Raw genomic sequence first — 14,548 nt, 5'->3', positions numbered from 1 at the left:
ACTGTTAGTTGCTTACTTACCAATGCTACAGTCTAAAAACTGGATGGCATCGCACCTTATTTGCCTTTTGTGTTTGCCTTTTTTATTCTTTTTGGAAACTTCAGTTTAGCAATAACCTGGGTAGTAATGCTAAAGTTCTATATCCACATATTTAAGTTTACATCCTCTTCAGCAAACTCTAACAAACACCAAAACATGCGAGTAATGATAGAGACTTCAAAAACACTAATGTTGTCATTTGGTTTCACCTGTCTGTTGACAATACTTGAATAAAACCTTTTAACAGATGCTGCCCTCACATCTTAAAGCTGGTTAATGTGGGCCCTAAGTACCTGTGAGCAGATAACATTTGCAACAGTATGCTTTTAAATATCTCACCCGCATTGCTCTGATGAGGGCCTTCATGACTTCTGTGAAAGTGTGATTTTGACTGAGGCAGGTTTTGAGAGCTGCAGTGCGGAGACGGTGAGTGACAGTCTCTTACGAGCGTCTCACAGAGATCGGGTTCCTGGAGCCACCTGGACATGAAGAGACACATTTGTAGTCTATTAGCCATCAAATCAGAACAAGCCACTATTTTGAACACAAACCTTTGAACTGTAATCATCAGATGATCAAACATCAGTCAAATGTCAAGCAAGTAGTGCACCGTAGCTTCAACTCACACATCAGGTTTTTTCATTGTTGCCATTGTTTTCATGACTCTAAGTGCTAATATTTCAGCACATCTGTAATTTCACATAGGGTTTCATCATACTTTGTTTTCATTTATGGATAAGAATCGTGATGTGACTCTGGAGTCAGATCTGAGTTTCAGTAGTCATATCAAAGTATCTAAACCAGAGCCTATAACATTACTACCTTCTTTTATTTTCCTCAAAAATACGAAACATATTCCCTCTTTTGTCGAATGTCAGTTTTTAACAATCAATAATGACCATTATAAAAGTGTAATGTACGATAAGTTTATACAATATGGTGAAATAAAGGCTAGCAATCAGTGAAATGAACAGAATCAGTGAATGTGGTTACATTAATTTTTATATTAACTAATCTTTGTGCTTAGCCAAAACACGTTACCTGAGAACAAGTAATAGATACAAAAGATGAAAGTCAGGGAATATGTCATTAGATAAAGACAACAAGATGAATTAAATACCACGTTTAAGAAATAAAGTGAGATTAGAGCCAGTCAGATAATGACCAATCCGAAGGGCACAGCTCTCATTGCTGTAGTGCATGCCAGAGTGTGTGTGTGGTCACGTGACGTGCATTTTCATCGGTGTAGTGTAGATGTAGAGTTGTTTAGAAACGATGGATAATATGTAAGTGTGGACGCAGATCGTTTTCCTTTTAAAACGTTAAAACTAAAATGTATTAGAGAAACTTGTTCATGCTTTTATCATCAGTAGACTGGATTACTGTAACAGCCTCTCTCTGGCCTTCCCAAAAAGTCAGACAGTATGCTGCTGCCAGGATTCTGACCAGAACCAGAAAATTAGAGCACATCACACCTGTCCTCAGGTCTTTACACTGGCTTCAAGTTACATTTAATATAGATTTTAAGGTATTAATACTTGTCTAAAAGTCACTAAATGGCCTAGGACTTCAATACATTACAGATATGCTTACTGAATACAAACCTAACAGACCACTCAGATCTTTAGGATCAAGTAAACTAGAAATTCCAAAAGTTCAGTCAAAGCAGGGAGAATCTGCCTTCAGCTACTACAACCCCCCGCTGCTGGAATCAGCATCCAGAAATGATCAGATGTGCTCCAACAATAGAAACATTTAAATCAAGACTGATGATTATCTGATGTTATCTGTTTAGCTATACCATTACCAAATAAGCACTGTGCTATGTCCAAATCACACTATTAAGTCTTTTCTCTCTTTTTTTTTGTTCATTTCAAACATGTTCACTGTTTTTTATCTGTTTTAATCATTTTAAAATCTTTAAATAATTTTTCATTTTCTTGTTTAATTTATTCTTGTTTATGTAATGCACTTTGAATTACCATTGTGTATGAAATGTGATCTATAAACAAACTTGCCTTGCCTAAAATGGTCAAAATAAAACAAAGACTTTTTCAGAAGAAAAAATATTAGGAAATACTGTGAAAAAAATAATGCTCTGTTAAACATAATTTGGGAAATACTTGAAAAATGAAACAAATAAAGTAATAATATTTTTACTTCAACTTTATAAGAGCATTTAAACCATATAAGCTGCTTTTCATGAAGCTTTTATTATCTCATTTAATTTAATACATTTGTCCATTATTATTAGAGTAATTTTTGCCAAAAATGAAATAGTATTATTAATTTCTCATTCTCATGCCAAACCAATTCAGACTTTTATTAATCATTAATTTGATTTCATTAAGAACATGCAAACTCCACACACAATTGCCAACTGATCCTGCTGGGACTCAACTCTTGCTGTGAGGCAATAGTGCTACAGTAACCACTGAGCCACCGTGTCGCCCTGTATTTACACCATTGAGTTTTTCTTATCCTTATTTTCCTAAACAGCCTAATGAATTGAAAGTCATGAAGATAAACAGAGTATATATAAAAACGCAGAATGTTTTCTGTGAGTTTAGTGGTAGGCTTAGGGCTAAGGGATAAATATTGTTACTTCAGTAATGAATTTGGATTTGTATATAGATAAATAGATATGCTAATCCTCAAGTATATTCTTCAATTCAAATGTTTTTGTCTGAACAATTCATTGTTTTGTTTGTAGTTACTGTGGGAAGTTCAGTCCCCCATGATGCTTCATATCGCTGGTGGCGTTCTCACCACTGCTTCATGTTTCGCAGGAAGTGATCTCATTAGGCAGGCTACTTAATCCTTCAGTGCACTCCTGAGGGAGGCTGCCTTTGACCTCTGCTTCACCATGGGCCACAACTCTCCTCTACTGGAAAGCCCGCTCTTTAGCTGTCACAACTGTTTGTTTTTGCTTTGACAATGTCAGACACTAGTCCATATTGATTTTTACTGTTATTAGAGCTAAAGTTGCAATTACATGATTTCTCACACTCCAAGGAGGCTTAAATGGGCCTATGAGAGAAGCCGTTCCCAGTGTTTAGAGCCTCATAAACCAGAAAAAGGGGGGTTAAAGTAACTTCTGGTTGCAATTTGAAGATACTTTTTTTAGCCATCCTTAAATGTGGGAAGTCAAAGTCATCAAGCTGGGGGCGTCTGTGGGAAGGAGAGAAGATTGGAAAGCAGGAAAAAAATTTCCAGGGTTTTCCCGCTTAGAGGGAGAAAGTCAGGCAACATGGATTTATAGAAAGATATTGGCACTATATTGATGCAAGATGTCAGTGTAAAGAAACAAGCTCAGGAAGCAGGACCAGCAAGTCTGTAATGTGGAAACCGAAAAACCACATGACAAGGAAACTGGAAAGTCTATAGTTTTGGATTCCGTACATATTTACCTTATATTTTGAGTATTCTCATGAGGAATATAGCAGATGAGTGCGTATTGCAGTAGTTCTCGAGACTCTTGCGTGCCGATGGAAAAATCGGATGAGCGTCATGCTTTAGAGCAGCTGCCCAGAACTGATTAAATAAATGCATACCAAGATGCTGCCCATGAGCACTGCTTTGCATTCTGGTGGTGAATTTCAACAAGAATGATTGAAAAATGAAATCCTTAATGCTCCCCTACAAAGAAATTAATTCTCTTGGCTCTTGAGAGTAGCGGTCTCTAAACTAAATGTGCATTTGAGTATTTCTGATAAGTTCAGCCACTAAAAAAAAAAAAGAGTTTGTTAGGGGAAACCAGCACAATCTGACAGCGACTTGTAACTTTTTACTTCAGGACTAATTAAGATTAATCAATGAAAAAAATAACTAATTAATTGCACATTTGTTGCAATAAATCACGAATTATTGCAATTAAAAGACTGAATCGTGCAATTTTAGTTATTCAAATGTGAATTAATGTAAACTTGAAACTAAAAAAACGATTTCAAATTCAAAATATGATTGTTTATAAGAATTTTTATTTACCTTAAAACACAGATTTTTTCATGTAAGCAACATACCTGCAATACACCATTAAGATCCTCAAACTCTTGGCTTGACAGCCATATTTATTACAGAAATAATAACACAGTCATGTAAGTGCCATTTGAATTTCAAAATCAATGCCAATAAAAACAAAAAATGATTTCCATGTTGAATTCTATGTAGACTGCAAAAGAAAATCCAAAATACAGGCATTGCAAATATGGAAATCAGAAAATTATAATAATAAAGTGATAAATACAAACAGTTGTACTCATTGAAAAGTTGTACTTATGAGAGTTGAAAATATTATAAAGTAGAAACAATTTTGCTTAGTCAAACTTTACATTCAGCCAGTTGCTGAGACAGACCCTGTTGACATACCCACAGGACAATGTGACACTTTAAACCCTTAAACTAGTTGTGTTCTAAAGTATGGCTATATTATACAAGCAAGAATTCTGACACAGCAACGTAAAGCAGATGCTTTACAAAAGGTGGGTGTAAGGAGAATACGTCAAACTTAATGAAACATTTGAATCAACTTAAAGGCAGAGGATTTGTCTTTGAAAACTTGCGACAACATCTAGCACTTTCACTGAGTACATTTACATGGACACAAATACTCCGTATTTAATATGATTAGGAGAATACTCTGATCAAGAGTCTACCATGTAAACAGCATTTTTTGATTATCTTAAAGGACCGCAAACACCCGCATCACGAAACGTTTACGTTTTTTCTTCTCTTTGGGCGTTCCATTAAAACTGTTCCACCAGTCCTTACATCATATTCTCAACCAATACCTCAGTTTATCATGGGGGCATAAACAATATGCGAAACAGCCGAATTAGTGTTTAAGTCAAAAAATAAAAAATGAAACACCCAAAATTATATTAAAAACTCCAGAGGAAACGTGGATACCAGCACTGATGTTAATCATTTTATACTGAAACTTTCCATCTAAAAGTCCTTCCTTGGTCTTATCCATATTTTTTTGCAAGTTGAACACATGTCGACCACAACAGGAAAAAAAGCATGTTAATTAACACCTTATTTCACATTAATTGAATGCTTTAACGAGCTAACTTCGCCAGCACTACTTTTTGATGATCACAAATTCCTCTCACACTTCCTCTTCTCTCAATTTACAAGAGGGCACAATATACACTTCAGCCAACCAGGCCAGCTTGCTGTCGACTAAATGACTGACCAACTGACCCACCACACCCTTCCAGAAACCCAACCAATGGTGTTTTCAAAAGCAATCTAGAAAATGAAAAGATTTCACCACATGTTCAGCATATTTTTTTTTATTTTTTTTTTATGATTTTTTTTTTTATTTTTTGCCTCTTCGCCAGGCTCAAACGGTCAACTCCACTCTGCATCACAAGTCTGATGATGCACTAGACAAGCTACTGGGCAAATTGGTACCACCTAAAGAAAACACCGCCGTATGGAGGTAAGCGGTTAGCTGGTAGCTCTAAAATGAACGGAAGCGTCGACCTGTATAATTCGTACTCTCTAGAAATGTAAACAGAGGTACATATCCATAATGAGCCTGTGTTGGTTTTCTGACAATACAAAAAATAGTAGCATTTCCTTGTGAGACAGTGCTTGGGAAAACATGAAACCTACAGATGATGTAGTGTTCAGAGTGAGGCATGGAGTTTCACTTCTGAAATGTGATCTACCATCTGCACAAGGCTTGATGCAGTACATGCTCTGCAGACGTTGGGGTGAATTGTTGTCGGTCGATGTTAAATGTGTATGTTAATCTACAATAAGTCCACTTCAAAAACACAATTCCCTAATGTCAGTCACTCAAAGGCGGTGACTACGAAAAGGAGAACTTAAAAGCTAACATAAAAGACAAATAGCGCACTGTGGCTGATATCGGATAGCCGTACTAAAGGGGTTAAAAGAGCGGGGGGGAGTATAGGGGTATACCAATAGAGGATCTAAGAGGCACGGCCGAGAGTTTGAGAGATTTCAGGGAGGCTTTTAGTTGTAAGTGATCTGGCATTTCAGGCCAAGTTCATTTTCACGCATGTTCTGGTCAGTAACAGGTGGCTGGAGTGTAGCCGCAGCTTTGTGCTTTACGCATGTCCTTTGTTCCTCTCCATCCTGGCGCAGGCAGACCTAAAAATTCTCCTGGCACTCTCAGGGTGTTCACTCTTGGCAGGTTTGGCTCAATTAAAGAGGTCATGAACTGAGAAGTTCTTTATATTTTGACAGATAAGAGGTCATGCTGTTTCTGGTTAATTTAAAAACAGCTTTTATAGTGAACCTGACAAATTAGTAAATAATGAGACGCAAGTGTAGGTCCATGTAAAAACCAAACAATGAATTTGCTCTAAAGGCAAAGAAGATGTTGGGTAGTGCCAAGCTGTGGAATAAAAATAGACTTTGCATTTTTTTCAACACAGGCTCATTGGCAATATATGCTTCGGCTAACATTTTTGTTAAGATACATTTAACCGCAGTCTCTAAAGTAAAATTAATGGCATGAGGTAGTATGATGGTAACAGCTTTTGTTGCTTTTCACACTAATGAAATTTACAGGGATGAATAAAGGATTATTTTTGGGCAGTTCTTTGGACAACATCAAATAAATACCAAAAAACAGCATTTATGATTTGTAACTGAATGCGTTTGGTAAGTCTGAGCCATGCCCGGGTGCATTAGACCCCCATATCCTGGTTAGTTTTTCAATTGTGAGTGCTTTATGCAGTTAGGTTGGGTCTGAGCATGAAACTAAAGACACAGCGTCATTTTTAGGGGACTGTTTCACTTGAATTTATTACTCATTCTTAATTTTCAATGAACGCAAACTGTCATATGTGTGTGCAACCAGATTACTTTTTATAAAACTTAATGGCCATCAAAAGCAGTGGATCTGTTCAAAGACCAAAATATTTGGTGATGTATCGCTGCATCCCAAATGAATCGAATTAATGCAAAACAATATTCAGTTGAAGTCAGAATTATTAGCCCTCTTTGAATTTGTGTTTCTTTTTTAAATATTTCCCAAATGATGTTTAACAGAGCAAGGACATTTTCACAGTATGTCTGATAATGTTTTTTCTTCTGGAGAAAGTCTTATTTGTTTTATTTTGGCTAGAATAAAAGCAGTTTTTAATAAAAAAAAAAAAAAAACATTAAGGACAAAATGATTAACCCCTTTAAGCTTATTTTTTTTCAATAGTCTAAAAAAAAAACATTATTATACAATAACTTGCCTAATTACTCTAACCTGCCTAGTTAACCTAATTACCCTAGTTAAGCTTTTAAATGTCACTTTAAGCTGTATAGAAGTGTCTTGAAAAATATCTAGTTAAATATTATTTACTGTCACTACGGCAAAGATGTTAAAAATGAGTTATTAAAACTATTATGATTAGAAATGTGTAGAAAAAAATCTCTCTGTTAAACAGAAATTGAGGGGAAAAAAATAAACAGGGGGCTAAAAATTTTGACTTCAACTGTATCTAAAGCAATCTCCATTGTATTAGGCAGGTCTCTTCTCTTCCTGTTAATCTGAACAGTCACATCATCAATGATGTAAATGTGCTCAGGCTCGAACGGTAAAAATGTAGTGAGAGTGTGGGTAATCGGGGGCGAGGGGAGGTAGGAAAAAAAATAACAAAAAAATAAAATAAAATCCCACCTGGCTAGGTTCAAAAGACAACTATGCCTAGTGTGACTACACCCTGAAGTGTAAAATAAATCTTGAAGAGCCCCTATTATACATTAAAAAGGGTCATAATTTGGTTTTATGGGTTTCCAACAACAAGCTGAAATGCATGCAGGATCAAAAACACTTTCATTGTCTTATAATATGTATTTATTTTTATCTGATTATCCCAGCGACTCCCATATGATTCGTTAAGCGATTCATTTGTTCCTAAAAAAACCTCCTTAGCATGATGCTAATCTGGGCTGATTGAACCGGTGACAGTCTGTTGCAATTTGTCGACTGCTTTCAGCACGAGACTGAGTGAAATGCCCATCACAGCTTATCAACAATATTCAAATAGTCAGAGCACAGAGTGTATGTGTGAGCATACCTGCCAAACACTCCTGTTTTTCCTGGGAGTCTCCCGTATTTTAGACCTACCGCCACCCTCTTATTTAATTACTTATCCTGGAAAGCTCCCGTAATTTCCCCCCTGAATCAAACCCCTAGGTCTCCCAGATTTTCAGGGACAAATGATGTTGGCAGGTATGTGTGAGCCCAATGCAGGAGTGCATTAAAGCAATGCAGTTAAACATCAGCATGTTGCTCTATTCTTAACCATGACACACATTCAGTATTATTCCACAAAGTGGCAAGAACTGAACTATTTTGTAACTCACCACCGCACATGTGTAGGAACATCTGACGGTGGCCATAGCAACGACAAATGGGAGTGGAACACGAACTTACAAACACACTTATATCCGTAAACAAAGCGACACACGTCACGTTATCATCGTGCCATTAGATGCGATATGAGAATATAAAAAGTTAACCAGATACAGTACAAGCGGTTACAAGTAACAAAACACAATTAAATACATAATTTGCTAGCTAGAGAAAACAAAGAGGCAAAAAATTTAATCACACTTACGATCTTAAAAATATTGAAATGGCTGCGCCTGCTCGTCGGCAAAGAATAAGGTGAATAGGTTTTGGAAATGCTTTTACTTGCAGTAAATCTTTAATTTTGTGTGTGAAATTCCTGCTGCTGTTTGACTCCTTCACATTTTTATGCTGTTGGATATCAGTGGCTGCTTTTTCCAGGATTCTCCACAATACCTTGTTTTGTGTTCAAGTTTAGAACCGTTTATAATTGTAAGTAATGTGGAAATGTTCATTTTTGGCTTAACAATCCCTTTAAGCAATGATTGCTACAGATATCATTGTGAAATTGAATATGTAAAACATGCATATGCAACACTCCTTGTTTTGGGATGGGAGTAGAACTCCCCCTCCACTTCCTCGCAGTCAGGGTAAATGGAGCAGGCAATGGCTCCATGCTCGAGTGCTTTCACAGCGTGTCCGCAGGGGGATTGCAGTGCACAGGCCTCAGGACCGCTCATGCTGGCTTTCTGCAACTCTGTGGGAAAGTGCTGCTCTCTTTTCCACTGCTTGTTTGAACCAATCTTTTTTATAAATGGACTTTCGCGGTCCATGCAAGCCTCAAGTCAAATCAGGCTTTATTCCATATCTCAAGAGGCCGGAGTGAAGAGGGAAGAGGTGCCAAAGGGCATGCATTTTTTCCATTCACTACACATGGAAAAAAAATCTGGCATGCCTTAGTGTTGACTTTTAACCCCAGATGTTTACGAAAGCTATTAATGAGTGAGACTGTTTGGGGGGGAAAATTGTTGTGTCCCTCATATCTTTACTGCCGTGTCTGTGTGTGTGAGTTGTCTGAAGCTGTAAAAGTAGTCCAAGTTGTTGACAGTCATAACAGAACCTTTAAACGCCCGATACTTTTCTTTTCTAGACGACTGTGCTGGCAAAAATCCTTTCATAAATCTCTGACGCCAGACATGATTTAAACACGAAAGATCTTGGGTTCAGCAGACGATTAAATAACTACAGTTCTCTGAATTCTCCAGTAACACATAACTGAAAATGGTGGTTCATTGTTATCTTTGCTGTGAGACCAGACAGGCTGTGCATTTGAGTGTTGTCCTTCTGGCTGGTTTCCACATTGGCATATGACAGATCTGACGGGACAGGTGCTAGATACCACAACTGGATCTGTATCTGTGAAGACGTACGCTCAATACAAGATCTATGCCTGAATATGTTTGAAAACCCCTGATTATGCAGCCAAATCTCTCTTGATGAGCCGATATATAGAGGCTTGAATCTTGAGCTGTTGCAGACACTCTGATATTTTCAAGTATGTTTGATATTAATTGGCAACAATAACATGTTTAATCCAATAAGAACTCAGCAAAAAATGCTGTGCTTTTCTTGACAAGCTAAAAAAAAACTGTCTTGTTTTAAGAAATAATATGCTAAAGCTAGTCCTTAATTGGACTAGAATCAAGACCAAAACAATCTAAGTAAGAAAAGCCTTTTTTGCAGTGAAAGCAAATGCAAACTAAATTAATATATATTTTGTCCATCTGGAAAGTGTTTTATGACTTTTTAGAGAGTCTAGATTGTGAATCTTTTGTTGAATTGATAGACATCTATATATATATATATATATATATATATATATATATATATATATATATATATATATATATATATATATATATATAATAAATAAATAGATGCAACGTATATAAACACCCTTACAGTCTCTGATGTGTTACCAATTACAGATAAACTACACACAACATACATTTAGTCCTTATTAGAGTTAAAAAACAATACACAGGCAATGCAAACCTCTCATATGCGTTTTCAATCTTTAGCAGCACATGTAACCTCTGTTAGAGAGTAATCCCGTCATTCCGAGTTCATAATAGTCCAAAAGGCGATGATAATAGTAAAACAAAACACGTTTTCTGATATAAGAGCGATTCAATGATCAGGCGTATGTTATTATTATGAGCTCAAGAAGTTCGTTATATAAAATATAGACTCGTGGGGAGCTCTCCGGAGAACGTTAAATCGCTCGCACTTTTAGATGGGCTTGTAAAACAAGAACAGGACACAGCAGATTTTGTTCTTTTTGGCTTTGTGGCTGTTCATTAAGATGACGACAAGGTTTGTTTGAGCTCAGGTCAACCATGGCGTATTATTATCTGTATATTTTATTACGGTGTAATGTCTTGTCTGTGTTTTTAAAAAAGGCAGTTCCCTTGTTTTCATTCTTCTGCTTCTTTAAGTGACGTATCTCTGTACACCAATAGCGTTCAGCTGCGCAAAAAAAGTGCTGCATGCAGAACTGCAAACAATTTATTTGTGCTGAATTTAAATAATGTTCAACTTAATTTGTTTGATTAAATTAAAAACAATTAAATTGTTTACAACCATTTAACATAAAACAAATAATAAAGTAGTAAATCCAAGGGATCATCTTTGAATAATTTTTTTTTAGTGTAGCTCTGCTTTTGGTAGCCTTTTTTAAAAAGTAGTACTGTATGGTTCACTTTTAGGTACCCTTTGACAGTGGAAATGGCCATAAAAGCATACCGAACCGAACTGTCCCATTCATTGGAAACGGGCCGTTAGGAAAGCCAAGCTCTCCTTAACTCCATATTTCGCACCCTGGTCTTCTTTACATTCTATGGGACTCCTTCAGAAATCATGTTCATGGATGAGCTAAAGTATTTATCTTGATTTCGCTGTTTTAATTTAATTGAAAAAAATCAAAAATCAAGGGTGTGTGAAGTCATTAGCATGAACACACAGGGCATAGTCTGTGTAACTAGTTAAAATAGCTTATTTCTCTGAATTTGAACATTCTTCTAAATGTGAGATAATGTAAGTATAAGTTAAAAAATATAACAGTGTTCTAGTGATTTTTGGATACTTTATTGAAAATAATGATACTTAATGTACAGTGGTGTAAAGTAACGAATTAGAAATACTCAAACAACTGTAATTGAGTAGTTTTTCTCAGGAATTGTAATTTACTAAGTAGTTTTATAAATGTGTACTTTTACTTCCCCTTGAGTACATTTTAGTGCAGTAGCAGATTTTTATCACAACATTTTCCTTTAACCTGCAGTCACTACTTTATTTCTTTCTTGTCTATGGTGATTGGCTAAAGTAGAAAAATCAGACCTTTGATTCCTGTGCAATCAAATCACACATAGAAAGTAGGGATGCTCTGATGCTATGGCAATTCCTTGCCATTGTGATCAGCCGATACCAAGTCACGATTCTGAAGCTTCAAGCTTTCTATAATTTTGCCATTGCATAAGCACATTTTCCTTCTATGTATGAGATCTCACCTCACCTAAGTGAATAAATTAAGGATGTTGCATACATGTAATGGTCAAAAGCAGCTTTACAAAATAATAATAAATAAAACACATAGAAAAAAAATGGTTAGAAAAATGATTGACAATGCAATTCGGAAACATTGCTCAGGTGTTGTAGTGCTGTGAATGTATAACCCAGGTTGTAAACTTTTAAACAAACGCTTGCAATCGGTTCATGAGATCAGCCAGATTAGCGATTACTAATAGAATAGTGACATGTGATTATCATCCAATACCGATCTCCGGCCGATCAATCGGAGCATTCCTGATAAAATGTAAATTGCATCATACTGAACAACCTCAACACATGGGCGCTTTACACATGCACCAAACCTTTTGGAAGCATTAAAAATGTCCAAGAAGATGTCCAAAATCTTTTACACGCAATGACCCGAAGACGGTTTATAGACTGCATGTCACTGATGAGAAGATGAAGGATGTCGACTGTATGCTGACTGAAATCACCAAACAGCCTCAAGTAGGTCGCACACCAGAAGAGCCGCTCAGCGACGCGCCACGCAGCGCCACGCAGCGCCACGCAGCGCCACGCAGCGCCACGCATTTTAGAATACTAAACATTGGTTTCTATGAGGGTACACACACCGGCGCCGCAAGTCAGCGGCTGTCCGAGGTGCCCAGCCACTGTTCCTATTTCTGGCACGCCACAAAGCGCCATCTGATTAATTTCATTTTAAATAGCATGTGAATGTGTGCGTCTGGTGTGTGATACTTTCATCAACACTTTCACATCTGTCATGTGCGTGCTGTATCGCGGCGAAGAGTGGCATATCCGATGTGTGACCCCCTTTAAACAGTCACTAAATAGAATGAATGAAAAATAGAAGTAAGAGCCGAAAGAAGGAAGGACCAAATTAATGAAGAAAGGATTCAAGGAAGGACTGAACTAATGAAGGATGGAAGGAACAAAGGAACGAACGAATGAATGAATGTATGAATGAATGAATGAATGATTGAACAAAGGGCCAAATGAAGGAAGGAACAAATTAGTGAAGAAAGGATTCAAGGAAGGACTGAACTAATGAAGGATGGAAGGAACGAAGGAACAAAGGAACGAACGAATGAATAAATGTATGAATGAATGAATGAACAAAGGGCCAAATGAAGGAAGGAACAAATTAGTGAAGAAAGGATTCAAGGAAGGACTGAACTAATGAAGGATGGAAGGAACAAAGGAACGAACGAATGAATGTATGAATGAATGAATGAATGAATGAATGAATGAATGAATGAATGAACAAAGGGCCAAATGAAGGAAGGAACAAATTAGTGAAGAAAGGATTCAAGGAAGGACTGAACTAATGAAGGATGGAAGGAACGAAGGAACTAACAAATGAATGAATGTATGAATGAATGAATGAATGAATGAATGAATGAATGAATGAATGAATGAATGAATGAATGAACAAAGGGCCAAATGATGGAAGGAACAAATTAGTAAAGAAAGGATTCAAGGAAGGACTGAACAAATGAAAGATGGAAGGAATGAATGAATTAATCAATTAATGAATAAATGAGTGAACAAAGGACCAAATGAAGGAAGGAACAAAAGAATGAAGAAAAACACAAACAAATGAATGACTGAAGGAAGGACAGAATGAACAAATAAAGGAAGGAAGGAATATACAGTAGGAAGATAACTGAATGCACTACGGAATGTTACGTTTACACATCACTGTACAAACTGCATGTATACACATCAACCTTTCACGGTGTAATACTCTCTACTCAATACTCATGAGTACTTTCGAAAGGTCTACTTTTGACTCATACTTTGAATAATACTTACAACAGATTTTTACTCTACTTGCACTACATTTTTGGGCAAGTAATGGTACTTGAGTATGATTTTTAGTACTCTTTCCACCACTGATAGTGTGCCATATATCACATGAGACCCCTACTTTCGCAATACTTTTGTATTTTCTAAAAAAGGGCAATGCTGGTCACTTTATACTAGCATTCTTTGGATGAGTGCATGCACTTTTTTATGTCTTCCTTTCTAGTCACCAGGGTGAGTAAGTCATGACTCATTTCTTCTATTTGGCTGAACTTTCCCTTCAAACCCAAATGCCAATCTGCATCCTAAATGCAAAACACACCACAGCCTCCTAAATCAATCTCTGCTGGAGGAAGATGTCTTCATCCTGTCGTCCCTCTCTCTCACCCACTCCACAGGAAACAACATCAGCCACTCTCTTTCATTCCTCCTCTCCTGTCCGGCTCCAGCTATTGGATGTGACCGTTTTATCGCACTGGTTAGCTCCCAATATTTTTCTCGCCATCTTGAAACGATCACATGGAACGAAACGAGAAAGAAAAAGAAAAGAAAGGAGGCCTCACAATAGACTCTGTTCTTTGTCTCCGTGTTTTTGTGTGTTCTTGGAATCTCGCTCAGACATACCAGCAGCTGTCACTGGCTCACTCTCATTGGTTTGGCCAAGAGCTGCATTACGCTATTAATGACTGATTAGTGTCAAATATCTGGCCTGTGCCGCCTGCTTCCAAAACTGTGGGAAATAAGCATGCGGAGCGCATCTGATCCCGAGCTCAGTTTAGGGTT

General features: G+C 37.0%; 1 protein-coding gene and 1 long non-coding RNA gene across 3 annotated transcripts in view; both read right to left on the bottom strand.

Annotated features, from left to right (window-relative positions):
- The window catches only part of LOC147846065 (uncharacterized), a 700,063-nt gene that overhangs the window by 355,101 nt on the left and 330,414 nt on the right, over positions 1-14,548 (bottom strand). The gene's annotated exons all lie outside the window — the stretch shown is intronic.
- The window catches only part of LOC147846067 (uncharacterized), a 125,804-nt gene that overhangs the window by 19,911 nt on the left and 91,345 nt on the right, over positions 1-14,548 (bottom strand). For both annotated transcript variants that reach the window (XR_015481317.1, XR_015481318.1), the window contains exon 3: positions 379-518. This is a non-coding gene — a long non-coding RNA (uncharacterized LOC147846067). The remainder of the gene's footprint in view (positions 1-378; positions 519-14,548) is intronic.

Source organism: Danio rerio, chromosome 3 (assembly GCF_052040795.2).
Source record: "Danio rerio strain M-AB ecotype USA chromosome 3, GRCz13ab, whole genome shotgun sequence".
Classification (NCBI taxonomy): Eukaryota; Metazoa; Chordata; class Actinopteri; order Cypriniformes; family Danionidae; genus Danio; species Danio rerio.
Note: the sequence above shows the minus strand (reverse complement) of the source record. Positions and strands in the feature narration are given on the sequence as shown.